The 18,491-nt window shown below is 34.5% G+C and overlaps 1 protein-coding gene across 4 annotated transcripts in view; it reads right to left on the minus strand.

The window, feature by feature from the left end:
• The window catches only part of BAZ2B (bromodomain adjacent to zinc finger domain 2B), a 314,188-nt gene that overhangs the window by 188,962 nt on the left and 106,735 nt on the right, over positions 1-18,491 (minus strand). The window contains exon 1 of one of the 4 annotated variants that reach the window (XM_032355674.1): positions 163-846. The exons of the other annotated variants lie outside the window; for them this stretch is intronic. The gene's annotated coding sequence lies outside the window, so the exon portion shown is untranslated. Of the gene's footprint in view, positions 1-162; positions 847-18,491 lie in introns of those variants that run through there. 4 annotated transcript variants of the gene reach the window in all.

An 18,491-nucleotide genomic window follows, 5' to 3' on the forward strand; every position in this document is an offset into this window, starting at 1 on the left:
AAACTTAAAACAGTAGTTTCTACTCTAATTGTAAACTTAAACTTCAGGATATATTTAGAACACAATTATCTATGAAAAGACAATGATAAAAAGTAAAGAAAACACCAAATACTACTGCATTTACAAGAGAAAAAGACATACAGTATAACATTAACAGCTTACTGTGGAGAGTGGGTTTAATCAGGAAGTAGCCATTATCCTTTCGATTCAGAGCAGTGACAGCACTCCAAAACAACAAGCCGTGATATTTTTCAGTTAAAAGGAATGAAAGAATACCTACTATTGTGTCCTAGCTTTGCTGACCCCAAAGGTCACCACATGTCTTTTATCAAAAGCTATCATGAAAACATAATCCAAGTAGAAATTTACAAAGCTCTATTTGTTGAAACACCTAAAATCTACCTAACACAACCTCTCTCTCTCAGTTACTCACAAAACATGGCTGTCTTATTCAGAGATTAGCAATTATTGTAATGAGATACTGTCGGAGAGGGTCAAATAGTACTTCCTGCAGTTTACACATCTTGATTTCCTGGTAAACAAACTGAAAGGCAGGTGGAGCACTTAGAACACCAGTAAACGTGAATGCTCACGTGACAAAACTAAGCCAGGTAAGGTTGGTCTCAAGTAATCGTTCTTCGTGTTATTAACGTCAAAACAGACAATAAAGAGCTCTGTCTTTCTTCCCTTTTTTAAGGAGGATTTATTCTTGACATGCATAGGAACACAGTTTATAAAGAGGAATGCTTGAAAAACGAATCTGTTTAAGTAGGTTTTAAAAATTACTTCTGGCAAGTAAATTGCAAAAAACGAGGCAATGCTAATAAGATATATATTTAAAAAAAAAAAACAACTAAAAATAACTGTCAAAAAAACCTGCTAAATATAAGGAAAAGTGTTTAAATTTCAACTGCTTCAAGACAGTATACAGAAGTTTCTGAGTTCTAATTAAAGGCCAAAACTGAATTTTAGTCAAAGCATAAGCCTATTTTTATCAGAGCAAGCGCCTGCAAAAATATTGCTTTATAATTTATGTGGCAGTCTTCAAAAAAAACTATCTCAGTTATATGAATCAAAAAGTTTACAAAACTTTAAACAATTCCCAGCTTCTTTAAAACTCATATTTCAAAAAAGAATTAAAAAAAACATATTTACTTGTGAGCATCTTTTTAAAAATATTGTTAGTTTGAAGACTAAGTTTTCTTGTCCTTAGGTTTTTTCCCTCCAAATTGCTGTTTTTTTCTCTCTGAAATTTGTCGTATACTTGAATGAGAGTTTGTTTAAATTAACTAAGGTATAGGACAAACACACATACTCTGTCAAGATGATAAACTAATTCACGACTTTAAAAATATTTAGGAGATTTTTTTCTTAATCTACAAAGCTGCATTTATCTTAATTTTATACATTCTAAGGCCATGTATCTATGTCTTATTAGGAACATAGTATGCTTTAATTTTAAGAGCTTTTAATGACCCTTTTACAATATAATCATATCAAGGCATTAAATTACATTACTTAAATCATATTTACTCTATTTGTGAAATAAAATTCTAATGTACTGAAATAGAAAACACAACGAAGTGACAATAAAATTAATAAGAACAAGAACACCCAAGGAGAGAAAACTGTGCCAAGAGAACAGAATCTCAGAGAACAGGTCTCATTACAAACAGTATGTGTCATTTGAAAGGAGTGTGTTTTCAGTATTAAACATTCACACAAGTTGCTAATCACCATCTTCACTACAATGACATGAAATAAATAGGAAATTTTCAGAAAACAAGGACTACGGAGTTCCAGTTCCAGTTCAGTTCCAGCTGAATTTCTTGGTCAAATGAAATAATTCAAATATTCTATAGTTAACTGGAATGCAAAACAAAGCCCTTATTTCCTTTAAAGAAAATTTAAGATATAATTCGTACTAAATATGTAGCTTTGACTGTGATTCATACACTAAAAGAAAACTAAATTTTAAATTAAAGATCCATGGGGCACCTGGGTGGCTAAGTGGATTAAAGCCTCTGCCTTCAGCTCAGGTCATGATGGCAGGGTCCTGGGATCCAGCCCCATAGGGGGAATCTCTCCTAGGCAGGGAGTCTGCTTCCCTTTCTTTCTCTCTACCTGCCTCTCTGCCTACTTGTGATCTCTTTCTGTCAAATAAATAAACAAAATCTTTTAAAAATAAAAAAATTACAAATTAAAGATCCATGACTAACTTTGTTTCCTATAGTACATCAAATTTAGAGGATAATGAAATAAAAATATAAAGGTAAAGAAAATAAATTTGAAATTTTGTTTCATTCAAAGCAGCTTTTATCAACAATCAGCAACTTTTGGTATTAAGAGTTTATAATTCAGCTGAAAGGGCTGGGACAAAAACCAGGGTAATATATATGGTACCCTGTGAGTTAGAAAAAGACACCCTCCTCTCTCTCTGCCTGCTTCCTCCTCTCTCTCTGCCTGCCTCTCTGCCTACTTGTGATCTCTGTCAAATAAATAAATAAAAATCTTAAAAAAAAAAAAAAAAAGACACGCTCTGAGCTGGCATATGAGAAAAAGACACCTTTTCTTTCTCTAGGATGTATTTCAGCCCTACTTGTTCTCTCAAGTCTGGCATTCTTACATTGGGCACACCCAGCACAATGACCTGTACCTGGTAGCTCTGTACTGGCAAAAAGCTTCAGAAGGGATTCCCCTGCCCCTGGCAAGTCTAAGAAACCACAAAGAAGATTAGTCATCCATGACTTAAGAAATTCATAAAAAAGAAGAGGGGGGCAGGGGATGGGACGCAAAGAGGAAGAAAGGTTCCTGCTTTTATTGTTTGTCTTCTGCTGGCAATAAATAAGCTTTACATGGTTATTTATAGTCCATTTTGTTCCAAAATATTTTAATGTGACTTAGAGACATATGAATAGCAGAACAGATGCTTTCAAAATATAAACTAATATGAATAAAGGGAAAATAAGGGGAAGCAAGAAAGATGAAACACAAGTAAACTTGAAACACAGAAACACCTATCATAAGGCCTTGCCTTCCTTAGATGTAGGTGGTTCAGCTGTGAGTTTCCCAGCAATAACAGTAAAGCGGAAAACAGAACCAAATTACAAAAATTTAGGGGTGCCTGGGTGGCTCCACCAGTTAAGAAACTGCCTTCAGCTCAGGTCATGATCCCAGATTCCTGGGATTGAGTCCCTGCTCAGTGGAGAGCCTGCTTCTCCCTCTCCCTCTGCCCCTAACCACTGCTCCCCCCACACTTGTGCTTCTTCTCTTGCTCACTCTCGCTCTAGCTCAAATAATTAAAAATCTTAAAAAAAAAAATCAAATTATAAAATTTTAATTCTCCGTAAGATGTGTTACAAACAAGCACCAAAGTTTTCCTAGTACTCAGGATTGAGAGAAGTTTCTTTTGGACTTTGCAATGATGTAACACTGGACAATACAATAGTTTTTTCAACAGCATCTTTACAGAAATTAAATAAGAAATTTCATATGAAAGATTCTGGGTGCCTGGGTGGCTCAGTTGATTAAGCGGCTGCCTCTGGCTCAGGTCATGATCCCAGAGTCCTAGGATCGAGTCCCGCATCAGGCTCCCTGCTCCACAGAGAGCCTGCTTCTCCCTCTCCCTCTGCCTATCACTCTGCCTACTTGTGCTCTCTATATCTCTGTCAAATAAATAATAAATAAAATCTTTAAAAAAAAAAAAAAAAGAAAGAAAGAAAGAAAGATTCTTTTGACATTGCCTCGGCGCAAGCTGAGGTCATAACTAAGGAAAAGTTACCCAGAAAATAAGCTATCTTGCTAGGAAAGCTGTTATTTATCTAATCTGGGTTTTTAAACAAACACTAACAATCCCCAGGATCTTTTGTTAAATTCATAGTCCACTTTCATATTCCAAATTCATACTTCATTCTCTAAATTCAGATTCTTCTGCTGGATGAGTAAGTAGAAATGGACATGCAAGCTGTAACTGTGTTCCCAGAACGGATGAAAGAGAAGTCACTGGTAGTTAGGGAAGTCAGGACACTTCAAAGGGAACTTTTTTTTTTTTTTTTTTTTAACTTAAAACAGTTCCTCTCTTCTTTCTTACTGACTATCTATAATCCTGCCTGGTTCAACAGCCTGAAAATCCGATCTATGATTACTTTTATTCCTCTTCAGTTTGGTATTTCTAACTATGGTAAAGAAATCTGACTTAGGTAGGGTTTCTATATTCCTATGTTCTCATTCAGTCCGTACCAATTTGGATTTATTTTAGAGCATGAATCTTTGCATATTTTCATAGCATTTGCTTTTTATGTTATTGGCGGGGGGGAGAGATGGTTGTAAAATTGCTATAAACAGAATCCCTCTTATTTTGTTATACAAGAAAAACAAGGTTGTCAGTGGTCACATCTCAATATACCATATATGTGGACTGAATACCACTAATAAAATTTAACAATGCTACAACCTGATTTTCACATGTGGCACATAAGTAGGAACAAATCCTATCTTTCCATTGTAGCTGGGTACGTCACTTCTCTGTCTCCCAAAGATGCCAAGTTGATGTTCTGTTTCCCATTCCTTCTCCATCTCATTATCAGTTTAGATCTTACCACTTTCATAATGCTCCCCTCTGAGAGCCTAACTGTTTGGGCCCATAAAAACCTTCTTTCTCTACCTGATTTAGCTCTGTATTATTCTCTAATTATTTTCGGGATCTTTCTTACTAGATTTTGAAATTCCTCATTTTGTTTTACTCACCGTGAGTCATTAAATGCAAACATCATAAGTACAAATTAACTTATGCATTAATAAACTGCTATACATATTTATTACAGCTCATGATTGTTCAACAAGACCAAGATATGTATTAGGATTGCATCAAGTGAGCCAGATGCCGAGTTTTTACCATACAGGTAATTTCTTTTTTCTTTTGAGAGAGAGAGAGAGAGAACGGAGGGGTGGGGCGGTATAGAGGGGAGAGGGAGAGGGAGAGAGAGAATCTTCAGCAGGCTCCATGTCCAGGACAGAGCTCATTGTGGGGCTTGATCTCACAACCCTGAGATCATGACTTGAGCCAAAATACAGAGTCAGATGCCTAGCTGACTGAGCCACCCAGGTCCTCCTATATAGGTAATTTCTAAGTGGTATATAAAATCAACCCATATTGAACCAAACCTTAGGCTTTTCTACTTTCAAGCTGGTCAAAGAATTTTAATTATAAGAACAACTTTTGAGAGCAACACCAAAAATCAGATGTTATATAATTGTCAGACCTTAAAATGACCAAAATCAAATAACGACTGTGTTTAACAGTTTGACCTTTATTTGAAATCATGTATGTAACCCAAAGAGTCATGCAGCTTACTCCCTTATTAAATGAACTTTTCCAATGTGTATCCACCAAAATTTGTTATTTCTTAATTTCCTATTTTACGAAAATTCAGTCTGAGTATAGTAATCTCAATGTACAATTTTTGCCATTGTAAAAGGTAGCAGTATTTGCATTTGGCATAATATGTATACCTGCTTAACATTTTTCTTGCAATAAGAAAAAGCACATTTAAAAATATGTTAGATAGCATATGCTTAAGAAAGTTATATAAGCATCTTAAATCAATCAAGATTATATTCTAGTCATTTAAAAAGTCATATTATAATTAAAATGGTTATATTATTAACCACCTTATAATTGTTTACCTCAAAGAACAAAAGTAGGAAACATATCTATCATATAAATTGAAAAGCTTTTGAACAAATTTAACAACAAAAGAATATAATTCAATTTTCTTTCTTTTCCTAAAAAGCTAACTGGAAAGAGTAAACCAAAGGAAACTACAAATATATATATATTTTCATTTATTGCAACATAATAGATACACAGAGAGCCTCTGAGAATACAATATTCATTTTGCTGCAGAAGAACAGACATTGCATAACAATGAGATTTGCTAATGAAATCAACCATCAACCTGGAATACATATGTATTAAACCAAGACCTCAGTGTCATTTTCTTTTTGCATCGTTTGTTCTTTCTTTCATTTTTTTTTTTTGACCTTGTCAGTATTTTTGTCCTTTAGATTTCAGAACTTTGGTAAAGCAAAATCAAGGCTATAATGTTATAGTGTAATGCTTTTTATTCATCACATTTATTTTTAATGTAAATTCCAATTGTTCTGCTTCTATCAGCACTATTAATGTACCTCTGGAAAAAAAAAAAAAATCAATGGATGCTACCAGAAGAAACAAAGGAGGTTTATTTCTATATAAAGTAATTGGATCAGGTCTTAAAAAAAAAACTTTTTTTCAACATTTGACATAAATTTCAGATGACAACTTTTATAGCAATGTTAGTGCTCACTTATTTAATAAGAAATTTTAAAAACTATATATATATATATATATATACACACATATATGCACACATACATATTTTAAAGATTTTATTTATTTGACAGAGAGAGAGAGCAAGAGAGCACAAGCAGGGGGAGCAGCAGGCAGAGGGAGAAGCAGGTTCCCCACTGAGCAGGGAGCCCAATGCAGGGCTTGATCCCAGGACTCTGAGATCAGGAATTAAGCTCAAGGCAGACTTGACTGACTGAGTTACCCAGGCATCCCCCCAAAATTACATATTTGAAAGTCACTTTTTTAGTAATATAAATCCCCCAGCAATTTCTCCTACTGACAGTTATTAAGTGAAATAATGTAAGGCTGATACAATAACTATCAACATGCAAATTATTCTAATGGTTTTAAGGTAAAATCATAATATTCCCCCCCCAAATACTCAGCTATCTTGGTCTACAAAGTTAATCACCAATTTCCATTTATCAAAGATAAATAATTCTGGGGCACTTGGGTGGCTCAGTGGGTTAAGCCTCTGCCTTCGGCTCAGGTCATGATCTCAGGATCGAGCCCCGCATCGGGCTCTCTCCTCAGCAGTGAGCTTGCTTCCCATTCTCTCTCTCTGCCTGCCTCTGCCTACTTGTGATCTCTCTCTCTGTCAAATAAATAAATAAAATCTTTTTTTAAAAAGTAAATAATTCTGATAATTTTCTTAAAATTTTATTATTTTAATTGATGATTTAGTTATTAAAATTTCCTATAAAAGTCCAAAAGACTATGAATGTACTTGATATTATATATATTGTAAAAAAAAAAAAGCATTAATGTCCCTCAGAATTGATTTATATCTTTTTGAGTATAAGCTATTTAATTAAGTAACTATCCAATTGGTTGACTGTTTACACAATTAGGTTTTCACTTCATGTGTGGTACAGATAAAATTAACAGCCTAACCTGCTGTGGTATATAATTGCTACTAATTCATGATAATAACTTTTAAAAATAACAATACTTATACAAACTAAAACAGCCTCAAACAAAATTAGGTTTTCTATTTTTATTTTTGCAATACCTTAATACCTAACCTCAAACAATATCCTGCAAAATAACAAAAGTCAGTAAGTATTACAGTTATGTTGAAAAGTAAACTGAATGTTCCTTATTAAATTTAAGCTCTCTGAAAGTAGCCACTGGCAGTCTAATTGTTTTCCAGACTACTTTAAAAGTGAAGGATGATTTTAAATGAAGAACCATATAATCGCAGAAAAATGATTAATCCACACACAAAGTATTTCCCTAAAAAACCTGGTAATTTCTATTAAAATGGCAAAATATAAATCAGACTGTAGAGAAATAGTCAATTTAAACAATGTCTATGGCAATACTGAAAACCTACTTTCACTAGGGCAAAGAATCCTAAAATGCAGCGATAGGCTTTGGAAGGTCATTTAGCTCCCTGAACTCAAGTGACCAACACTGCAATTGCTTCTTAGAAATAAAGACTTTCAAGCACCAGCCCAAACCTGCTGAATCAGAATCTTAAGGTAAAGAAGGCATGATCTAGTAAATTCTTCAGCCTGCCTAAAAATTTGTATACCAATTCCAGTGACTTCTGATATTCTAACAACTCATCAAACATCCATATTAAGATGCAGAATATTCAAATAATAAACAATTTACTTGTCATACTCAAAGCCCGTTACCTACTATTTGCTTAATTACTTTAAGGCTCATATTCATATGGACTACTGATTTGAAATTTGTGGGTAATAAAAGAAAAAGGGGCAGGAATAATATCTTCTTTGTAAGATCTCAGAAAGTATTAAGTAAATGGATAAAATGGAAGTATTTACACTTCCTTGGAAATTATTTTAAATTTTTCAGCAGAAGCATTCCTTCTTAAATAGAGCTCTTATGAGGAAGCCCAGTATAGTAAAAAAAAATAAAACAAAGACCTGTTCTTTGGCGCAGGGGAGGCACCCAACAGTAGCCAAGGCATCTCAACAGAACTACCTCAGGGTATAATTTGAAAAACTTTGCTTTAAGGAAACTATTAAGAGTCTAAAAACAAGCTCAACAACCCTTATACTTATCACTAATAAAGTCTGCCATTCATCAAAGCCAGTTATAAAAATCACTATATAGAGACGTACTGTTTAATTTATTCTTTGGTGGGGGCGCCTGGGTGGCTCAGTGGGTTAAAGCCTCTATCATCGGCTCAGGTCATGATCCCAGGGTCCTGGAATCAAGCCCCGCATGGGGCTCTCTGCTCAGCAGGGAGCCTGCTTCCCTTCCTCTGTCTCTCTCTGCCTCTCTGTCTACTTGTGGTCTCTGTCTATCATATAAATAAATAAAATAAAATAAAATTTTATTCTTTGGTGTTTTAAATCAAGAACACTAGATAAAATTACGTAATTAAGCATTTTTTTCTCACTCAAATTGATTTTCCCCAAAATTATTCTAATTGGTGAAACTAGATTTAATTAATATGTGATCTTTAATTTAATTATTTTAGTTAATAGTATGCCTACTATATACAAGACACTGGTAAATGCTACAAGGGCAATATAAATGAATGGACAAAATATTCTACTTATCAAACCCTAGAAAGGCTTTTTGCTTTTGTTTTTGTTTTGTTTTTAAGGATTTTATTTATTTATTTGACAGAGAGAGAGATCACAAGTAGGCAGAGAGGCAAGCAGAGAGAGGGAGGGAAGCAGGCTCCCTCCTAAGCAGAGAGCCGGATGCGAGGTTCAAGTTCATGAGCCCAAGCCGAGTTCATGGCCCAAGCCGAAGGTAGAGGCTTAACCCACTCAGCCACCCAGACACCCAAACCCTAGAAGGGTTAAGACAAATATATGGAATATAATAAGTGCCATAAAGCAATATAAGTATGGAAGCATAATTAACTGAGAACCTCAGAAAAGGCTTCATGAGAGGTGACATCTAAAGTAGACTCTGAAAAGTGTGTAGGATTTTGAAAGGCCAACATGGGCAGGTGGAGGAACTGGAAAAAATGGCATCATAAGTGGAAGGAAGACATATGCTGAGAGAAGCAGAAGCTGAAAAGCACTGTGTATATTTGAAGAATAGCTTGAGGCAGCTTGCAAGCTCCCTAACAAAAATCATGAGTTCTTCATTTATAGGAGTACCACCTACAGAACTCAAGTATTAACATACCTGGATAGCATTGTAAGAGCATTAAATACTTTTGAATGAATTAATAAACGAATGTAATCTACTGTGGCTAGTATATAAGGCATATATAGAAAATAGTAGAAGATACGGCTAAAAAGGTAGTTTAGGACCTTATTGGAGACAACATTAAATACCATATTAAGTATTTAAATTTAACACTGCGGGGGCGCCTGGGTGGGTCAGTGGGTTAAAGCCTCTGCCTTTGGCTCGGGTCATGTTCCCAGGGTCCTGGGATCGAGCCCCGAGTCAGGCTCTCTGCTCAGCAGGGAGCCTGTTTCCCCCCATCTCCCTCTGCCTGCCTCTCTGCCTACTTGTGATCTCTACCTGTCAAATAAATAAATAAAATATTTAATAAATTAATAAATAGATAGATAAAAATAAATTTAACACTGCAAATAATAGTATTCTATTCTATTCTATAACTACTTGCATTAGAAATATTGATGTAAGAGGGTGCCTGGCTGGCTCAGTTGGTGGAGTATATGACTCTTGATGTTGGGATTGTGAATTTGAGCCCCACACTGAATGTAGAGATAACTTAAAAATAAAAATCTTAAAAAAACAAAAAAGGAAATGTTGATTTAATAGCAGGAAGAGAGCTCCAATAGGGATACTACAATATTCAGTCTGTTGCAATAGTTTAGCTAAGAGGTAAGGGACTAAAGTTGTGGCAATAGAGTCAAATACAAAGATGAATATGAAATATAAAAAGAATCTTTTTTTTTTAACTTTGGTGGTCAAAGTAGAGCCAGAAAGTTAAAAAATTATATTATAGAAGTAAAATCTATTGGAGTTCATAACAGGCTCTTTACAGAGGGAGTGGGAAGGCAAAAGTTAAGGAAATCCAAAGGCTGGCAAGAATGTAGAGCAGGAAATCCCTTATGCACTGCTTGTATAAACTGGTATGACCACTGTGGAAAACATGAAGAAATATATAGTAAAATCAAAGCTGTATATAGTCTATATCACAACAATTCCACTGTATATAGTGGAACCCAGAAAAATTCTTATACGTGAGTAAGGAGACATATACAAAAAAGTAAAATTATACTGCTATTTTTATAATGAAATATGGGAAAATAAATAAATTAAAAGGCTGTGGAATGTTTACATAATAAAATAGTATACAGCAGTCAAAACAAATGACCTAGAGCTACACATATTAACATAGATACATATCTCTAATATACAAACATTACCACTTGAGGGAAGCAAAGTTTTTGTTTGCTTACTTCTATTTATCATTTTATAAAGACAGGACAATCCTAAATAAATCAGTTAAGAAAGGAGAAGATGGATATGTTTTATGAATGATCAATGAAACAAGTCTCTAGAGAACAAAGAAAAGGAAAAAAAAAGTGAAAAAAAAAACCCATGAATAAACTCTAAGGTTTAATGTGGAGATGAAATAGTTGTTTGTTTTTACTAGGACTTATTATATAACTGGAAGTTTGTACTTTTTGACTGCCTTCACTCATTCTGCCCACCCCCCACCTCTGGCAAATACCTCTGCCTAAACTACTGGAACAGGGTGAATATTAGAGTATCCCTATTGGAACTCTCTTCCTGCTCCAATCCATCCTATTAGATCAATATTTTTTTAAGGATTTTTATTTTTAAGTAATCTCTCCACCCATTGTGGGGTTTGAACTCACAATCCCAAGATCAAGAGTCATATATACTACCAACTAAGCCAAATACCTCTAGTATCTATGAGTTCAATTTTTTGTTTTTTTGTGTTTTGGGGTTTTGTTTTGTTTTGTTTTTGTTTTTTGTTTTAGATTCCATATATAAATGAGATCATACAGTGTTGCGTTTTTTGTCTTACTTATTTCACTTAGCACAATACTCTCAAGGTCTATCCCCGTTCTTACAAATGACAGGATTTCCTTTTATGGCTGAATAATAGTTCATTTTATAAAAATACGACATTATCTTTCCCATTCATCAACTGATGGACACTTAGGTTATTTCCATGTCTTGGCTATTGTAAGTAATGCTACAAGGAACATGAGGCTGTGAGGTAAAGTTTTTCTTCAGAGATTAAAATCTTTTAATTTTGAAATAACTATGTATTTATAGAAGATTGCAAAAATAGTACAGTGAAGTCCCATTTATTCATCACCCAGTCTCTACCAATGGTTATACTTTACATAACTATAGTGCAATATCAAAACCAGTAAACTAGCTACAATGTGTAAGTATGGTTCTCTCACTTCATCATATGTGTAGCTTCATGTAAGCTGCACTGCAATCAAGGTACAGAACGATTCTATCACCACAAAGACCTCTCTCATGCTGCTCCTTTACAGTCACACCCAAACTCCTCTCCTCCACCATCCCTAAACCCTGGTAACCACTAATTTTGTCTTTATATAAATGGAATATTGAGATTGGCTTTTTTCACTCAACTAAAGACCCTTGAGGTCTATCCAACTGTTACATGTATCAATCATTGAAACCTTTTGTTTCTGAGTGCATTGCACAAAATGGACACATCATAGTGTATTTAGCTATTCACTTACTGCAAGACATTTTCGTTGTTTTCAGTTTGGGCTGTTACAAATAAAGCTGCTATGAACAAATATGTTCATTTTGCTGGGATGAATGCTCAGGAGTGTGGAAGTTTGGTTATGGAGTAAGGGTATGTTTAGTTTTTTGTTGTTGTTGTTTTGGTTTTGCTTTTTGGTTTGTTTTTTTGTTTTTCTTTTTTCTTTTTTTTTTTTTTTTAAAGATTTTATTTATTTATTTGACAGAGAGAGATCACAAGTAGACAGAGAGGCAGGCAGAGAGAGAGAGAGGGAAGCAGGCTCCCTGCTGAGCAGAGAGCCCGATGCGGGCCTCAATTCCAGAACCCTGAGATTATGACCTGAGCCGAAGGCAGCGGCTTAACCCACTGAGCCACCCAGGCGCCCTGTTTTTCTTTTTTCTTTTCTTTCTTTCTTTTTTTTTTTTTTTTTCATGAGAAACTGCCAAACTCTTTCCCAGAATGGTTGTACTATTTTACACTCCCAGAAGCAATGTATAAAAGTTCCATTTCTCCACATCCTTGCCAGCATTTGATATATGTCCTTATCCTTTATTTTGGCTGTTCTGATGCATAACTAGCGATACCTCATTTTTGCATTTCTTTGATTGCTAGTGATATTGAACATCTCAACATGTATCCACCTGATATCTATACATTCTCTTTGGTGAATGTTTCTTCATCTCCTTGCCCATTTTCTTAAAGGTTTTTTATTTATTTATTTGACAGAGAGAAATCACAAGTAGATGGAGAGGCAGGTAGAGAGAGAGAGAGAGAGAGGGAAGCAGGCTCCCTGTTGAGCAGAGAGACCCATGCGGGACTTGATCCCAGGACCCTGAGATCATGACCTGAGCGGAAGGCAGCGGCTTAACCCACTGAGCCACCCAGGCGCCCCTCCTTGCCCATTTTCTTAACAGACTGTTGTATTTGAGAGTTTTTATATAACCAAGATATGAATATTTTGTCAGATATGTGGTTTTCAAATATTTTCTCCTACTATATAGCTTGTATTTTCATCACCTTCACAGTGTCATTTGCAAAATGATACGTTTTAATTTTTATAAAGTATAATTTACTCATATTCACTGATTTTTTCTTTTATGGATTATGCTTTTTGTGTCATGTTTAAGAACCCTTCACCAAATTATGTCCCACATATTTTCCCTTATGTCTCCTTCTGAAAGTTTTATGTATTATATTTAATTTTATAATCAAAACAGATTTTGAACTAAGAAAATAGGAAATTGATAAATCTCATGAATCAAAAGGTCTTCAATTAGTAGAGTTAATTTCAACATTTATTTAGTATCCATGTATGAAGCACTTAAGATAGATACAAGGTATAGAATATAGAGAGTGAAAAAAACACATATTTTTATTTTATTCTTTTCAGTGCTTTGACAGAACTATACTTCAGTGCACCTGATTTAGCCAGCAAGAACTTAAGAGTGTTCTTGGGGAAAATTACATCTGTTCCAAAACCTAAGAGTAGAATTAGGCTAGTCACAGGAGGAAGGCTGTGCAAGGAAGAAATAATAGAGTAAACAAGGCAAAAGAACATAACCACTGCGTGCTCAAGCTAGTATACATGGTCTTACAGTTGGAGAGTCCTAAGTATGAGAGATTTAGGCCAAATTCTGGGTGTAGGCAGGAGACAGATTATGGAACATTTCATATGCCATGCAAATGAGATTAAATTTTATTCTGTGTAATGGCAAGCTAGTAAATTATTTTAAGTAGATGAATAATCTAGTTAGATTTGTGATGTCAATTAAATTGTCACTGAGAGGATGATGAATTTGGACACAGCAAAACTAAGGGCAGAGCCACCAGTTGGGAGGCTACAATGACAGCCCAAGTAAGGCATGGTGCAAACCTACATAAAAATTAGGCATTATGAATAGAGAAGAAAGGATGGATTTGAGAAATATTTAAAGGAAAAAAAAAAGAAATGAAGTCTTTGCTGATAAAGCAGGCAAGGAAAGGTGTTGGCTTAAGGTGAATAGAGAAGTTATAAAATAGCATTTGTAGAAAATCCTTTTATTAACCTTTAGCTAACCTGTAGTATTGGATAACAGAGTATTTACCAGAGCAATGAAAAACACAAGTTCCATAAGATGCTCTTTGAAGAAAGAGTCAAACAAGTTAGAGATTCACAAAACTTATTAGCACATTAAAAGATGCACAGGAACAGTAGGTAAACAAATTTTGTCATTCTGTTCAACATTAACCCTATGTTTCCTAAACTTATTTGACCATGGAATTTTTTTTTTTCCATTCTATACTCACTCCATACAACCAATGCTCTACTAAGACTACTTCGGGGACTCCTGGTTTAGCAACAATGCGGGCTTTGGTTAAGCTTAGAACATAATTTTCTTAAATTGTCTCTTTAAAAAATTAAATCTTAAATTTTGGTTTATGTGAAATTTCTACAACTTCATTTATCACTCTCCATTGCTCATTCCACTTTAGTCATGCTGGTTTCCTTACTGTTCTTCAATAATGTCAAGCACAGTCTTTATTAATGTCTTTACATTTACTTCTTTCCTTGGGATAGTCCTCACCCAGATATAAGTGTGGCTTGTTCTAACTTGTTTTCTTAAGATCTCTCTTAAACTGTTATCTTATTAAACAGGCCTCCACTGACCACCTATAACAAATACTAATTCCACAGTCCTTTCATTCATAACCCTTAATTGGCTCGATCTCTCTTCAGTGTTGGTTGCCATCTAACATTCTGAGTATCAATTTATTAAGTATTATCTCTTTTGCTCACAGGCTGTAAGCCCCATGAGTTTAGAGTCTGTTTTGTTTACTGCCTTATCCCCAGCACTTGCATGTACTAAGCATTCAATAAGTAACTGTTGAATAATTTAGTAATCATCACTTAACTTCTTTCTGAGGTTATAAAGTAAATAATGGGGGCACCTGGCTGGCTCAGTCTGTAGAGCAGACAACTCTTGATCTCAGGGCTGTGAGTTCAAGCTCCATGTTACTTAAAAAAATCGTAATAAAATAAAATAATAAAATAAAGTAGATAATTGGTGACATGGCCACATATTTACATGTCCATTAAGAGGAATAGTATTCTCCTTTATGATATTAACAATTAATATTTTTATGCCCACATTCTATCTATTAAGGTCTGATCAGTTTTTTTTTTTTTTAAAGATTTTATTTATTTATTTGACACCGAGATCACACGTAGGCAGAGAGGCAGGCAGACAGAGAGAGAGACGGGGGAGGAAACACGCTCCCCGCTGAGCAGAGAGCCCGATGCGGGGCTCGATCCCAGGACCTTGAGATCATGACCTGAGCAGAAGGCAGAGGCTTTAACCCACTGAGCCACCCAGGTGCCCCAAGGTCTGATCAGTTTTATCGAAACAAAACTTATACACAAAACCACAAATTTCTTCAAGATTCTGGAGGGTTTCAACACTAACTTTTTAAAAATCTGTCTCCTAATCAAAAACATTTGTAAAATTGTTATATAATTTCATCTTTAGAAAATGCACAGGCATCACTCTGTATAACTATTGTCAAATTTCTCTTGAACTGTGTGCTTCTTTAGATACTGGCTTACAAAAGACTCCAACTGGAAGCACCTGAATATAGCAACCTTAACCCTCTAAAACAAAGGGTCCTCTTCTGTGATGGACAATGATTCCTTTCTATAACTTCAGCAGTTGTCAAATGCTTTAGTAGATTTAGTTGTGTAATGCTTCCACTTTCAGTTTGAGTCATGATGTACTCTTTAACATAGGTCAGCTGTTCAGCTGAACACACTCTGGATGATAATATACTCTTATGATGGAAACCTATATTCCACTAAAAATTAGAAGAAATTCTCACTAATACATACAGCATTTTTTTCAAAATATCTCACTATAGGAGTGCATGGGTGGCTCGTCGTTACGTGTTTGCCTTTGGCTCAGATCATGATCCCAGAGTCCTAGGATCAAGCCCTACATTGGGCTCCCTGCTCCACAGGAAGCCTGCTTCTCCCTCTCCCACTCCCCCTGCTTGTGTTCCTCTCTAGCTATGTCTCTCTCTGTCAAATAAATAAATAGAGTCTTAATAAAATAATGAATAAATAAATAAATAATAAAGAGGCTGGAATGACAATTTCCTTTAAAACAAAACAAAAGGGGCGCCTGGGTGGCTCAGTGGGTTAAAGCCTCTGCCTTCAGCTCAGGTCATGATCCCAGGGTCCTGGGATAGAGCCCCACATCGGGCTCTCTGCTCAGCAGGGAGCCTGCTTCCTCCTCTCTTTCTGCCTGCTTCTCTGCCTGCTTGTGATCTCTGTCTGTCAAATAAATAAATAAAATCTTAAAAAAATAATAAAAATAAAAAAATTTAAAAAAACATCTCACTATAAAACCCTTAAATATTTTAATATCTAATGTAATATTCATATTTTAATATGAAATGCAATATTTCTAAAAGAACAGACTTTTAGAAATACTCAAATAAGTCAACACTATATATATATATTTGAATTGGTTCTGATTTAAACAAAATATTATTTAAGTATATTCTTATTAAGGACTAAGAAGAAAGTTCATGCAAATATAACTTTATAACCCAGGTATAAACTCTCCATTCAACAAAAATTTTTCTGTACTGTAATCTAGACTAAAATAAAAAAACTTGAATTCTTTTAAATAAAAGTATGTGCAATTAAATAGTAAATAAAAGTCTCTAAAATTATATACTCTTATGCTGTAAGTAGGTATATGTTGTGAACTTCTAAGTTTTCTTCAAAGACAATAGTTTCTTTTACCTTTATAACAAAAGATATTTTATATGTATAACAAGAAATTATCTAACAATTACCTAGTGTTTTTCATGAACTAATTTGGTTACCTTGGTTAAATCAGTCTCTGGGACTTGGTCTCTTCATCTGTAAAATGAGGGAGTTTGTCTAGGATTTCTCATATACTTTCTAGCTTTAATATTCTGTGATTCCAAAAAACTAATTTTTCCCTGTTAAACTCTACTGTTTTTCCTCTGGTAAACTAACTGAGAAATACTTCTGATACCAAGAAATGCAAGTTCCTTTAAAAGCTTATTTCTTTAAAAACTAGATAATAAAACATATTTATGTCTCCTTATAATTAAACACCTCAATTTGTACTGAAATATGATAAGTACTGTTTATCTACTTTAGGTGAATAAAAGCTGAGGACAATTTATTAGAGCATAAGAAAGACTCCTGAATACTAGAAGGTCACAGCCTGTGTGCTGAGCTGCTAGCAAAATATCTATGATGCTCCAAAGCTGCCATTTTTCTTCCTTGACAAAGACTCCATCTGCCACTGAGCCATTTACAGCCTCCAAGTCAGAATATCAATGATTTCCAACCATTCTGCAAGCCTGCTTTCACCTTGACATCACCTCCGTAAGCCATCTAAAGCAGCTGATACATATATCTCCAACTATAAGCACGAAGCCCATGCTTTATTCACCTGATAGATATTTAAGCTTCCCTCTAAGGTACCGTTTTTATTCATGCTGAGTTGAAAAGAATTTTAAAGTGTATATATTTGTTGTAATTCTTATTGCTTTACTTACATGCTCTAAATCAAATATATAGATAAAACTTTAAAACCTGAAAAGACTGTACCACATAGTGTTCAGTAATGGCTTAATAACGAATACAACAAAACTACATCATATTTATACATAATACAATCTGCTAGAAAATTATTGCATATAAAATACTTCCTTAGAAATTGGAAACATTAAAGCAACGAAGAAGTGTTGGTAAAATTTCTAGTTTTGTACTTAAATATGTTCTTAATATTATAACAAGTCTACCTTGCCATAAAAGAGAGCCAGCGACATTTTCAATTATATTTTTTGTTATTTCCTACTATTTTTTGTTTGTTAAAGTATTAGAAATAGATCCAAACTTCCAAGAACTATTAAAAATTCTTCTTTCATCTCTTTTAAATAAAAGCAGTACAATCCTTGGTCATTAGTATTTATAAAAATGGAAATTACCTTATTTAAAATACTAATTTTATCTGAAAGCAATTCTCTATAAAATAAAACATTCAGTCAAGGCCTATTATATGCAAAACATTAAGGGGACTACAAAAAAATTTAAAACAAGATTCTTGGCTTCGTGTAGCAGAAATTATAGATGAAGTCATGAAAAAGCACCAAAAAGCACCAAGGCACTTTGCGGTGAAAGGAAGAGAGTTACACAGGAAGGAATTCTGGATTACAGGTTAGGAGACTGGAGTCTAATTATATCCCTACTCTGAACCTCCCAAGGGTTTATGTCAGCCATTTAACTCTAGGAAAACTATTCACCCAATTATAAAGTGAGGTGACTAGAATAGGTGACATCTAAAGTCTCTTCTTGCTGTAGCACTCTATTATAGGATACCATGAGTCTAGATGTCAAATGATTACAGACACTAA

The sequence above is a fragment of the Mustela erminea genome, chromosome 8 (genome assembly GCF_009829155.1).
Source record: "Mustela erminea isolate mMusErm1 chromosome 8, mMusErm1.Pri, whole genome shotgun sequence".
In the NCBI taxonomy this organism is placed as follows: domain Eukaryota; kingdom Metazoa; phylum Chordata; class Mammalia; order Carnivora; family Mustelidae; genus Mustela; species Mustela erminea.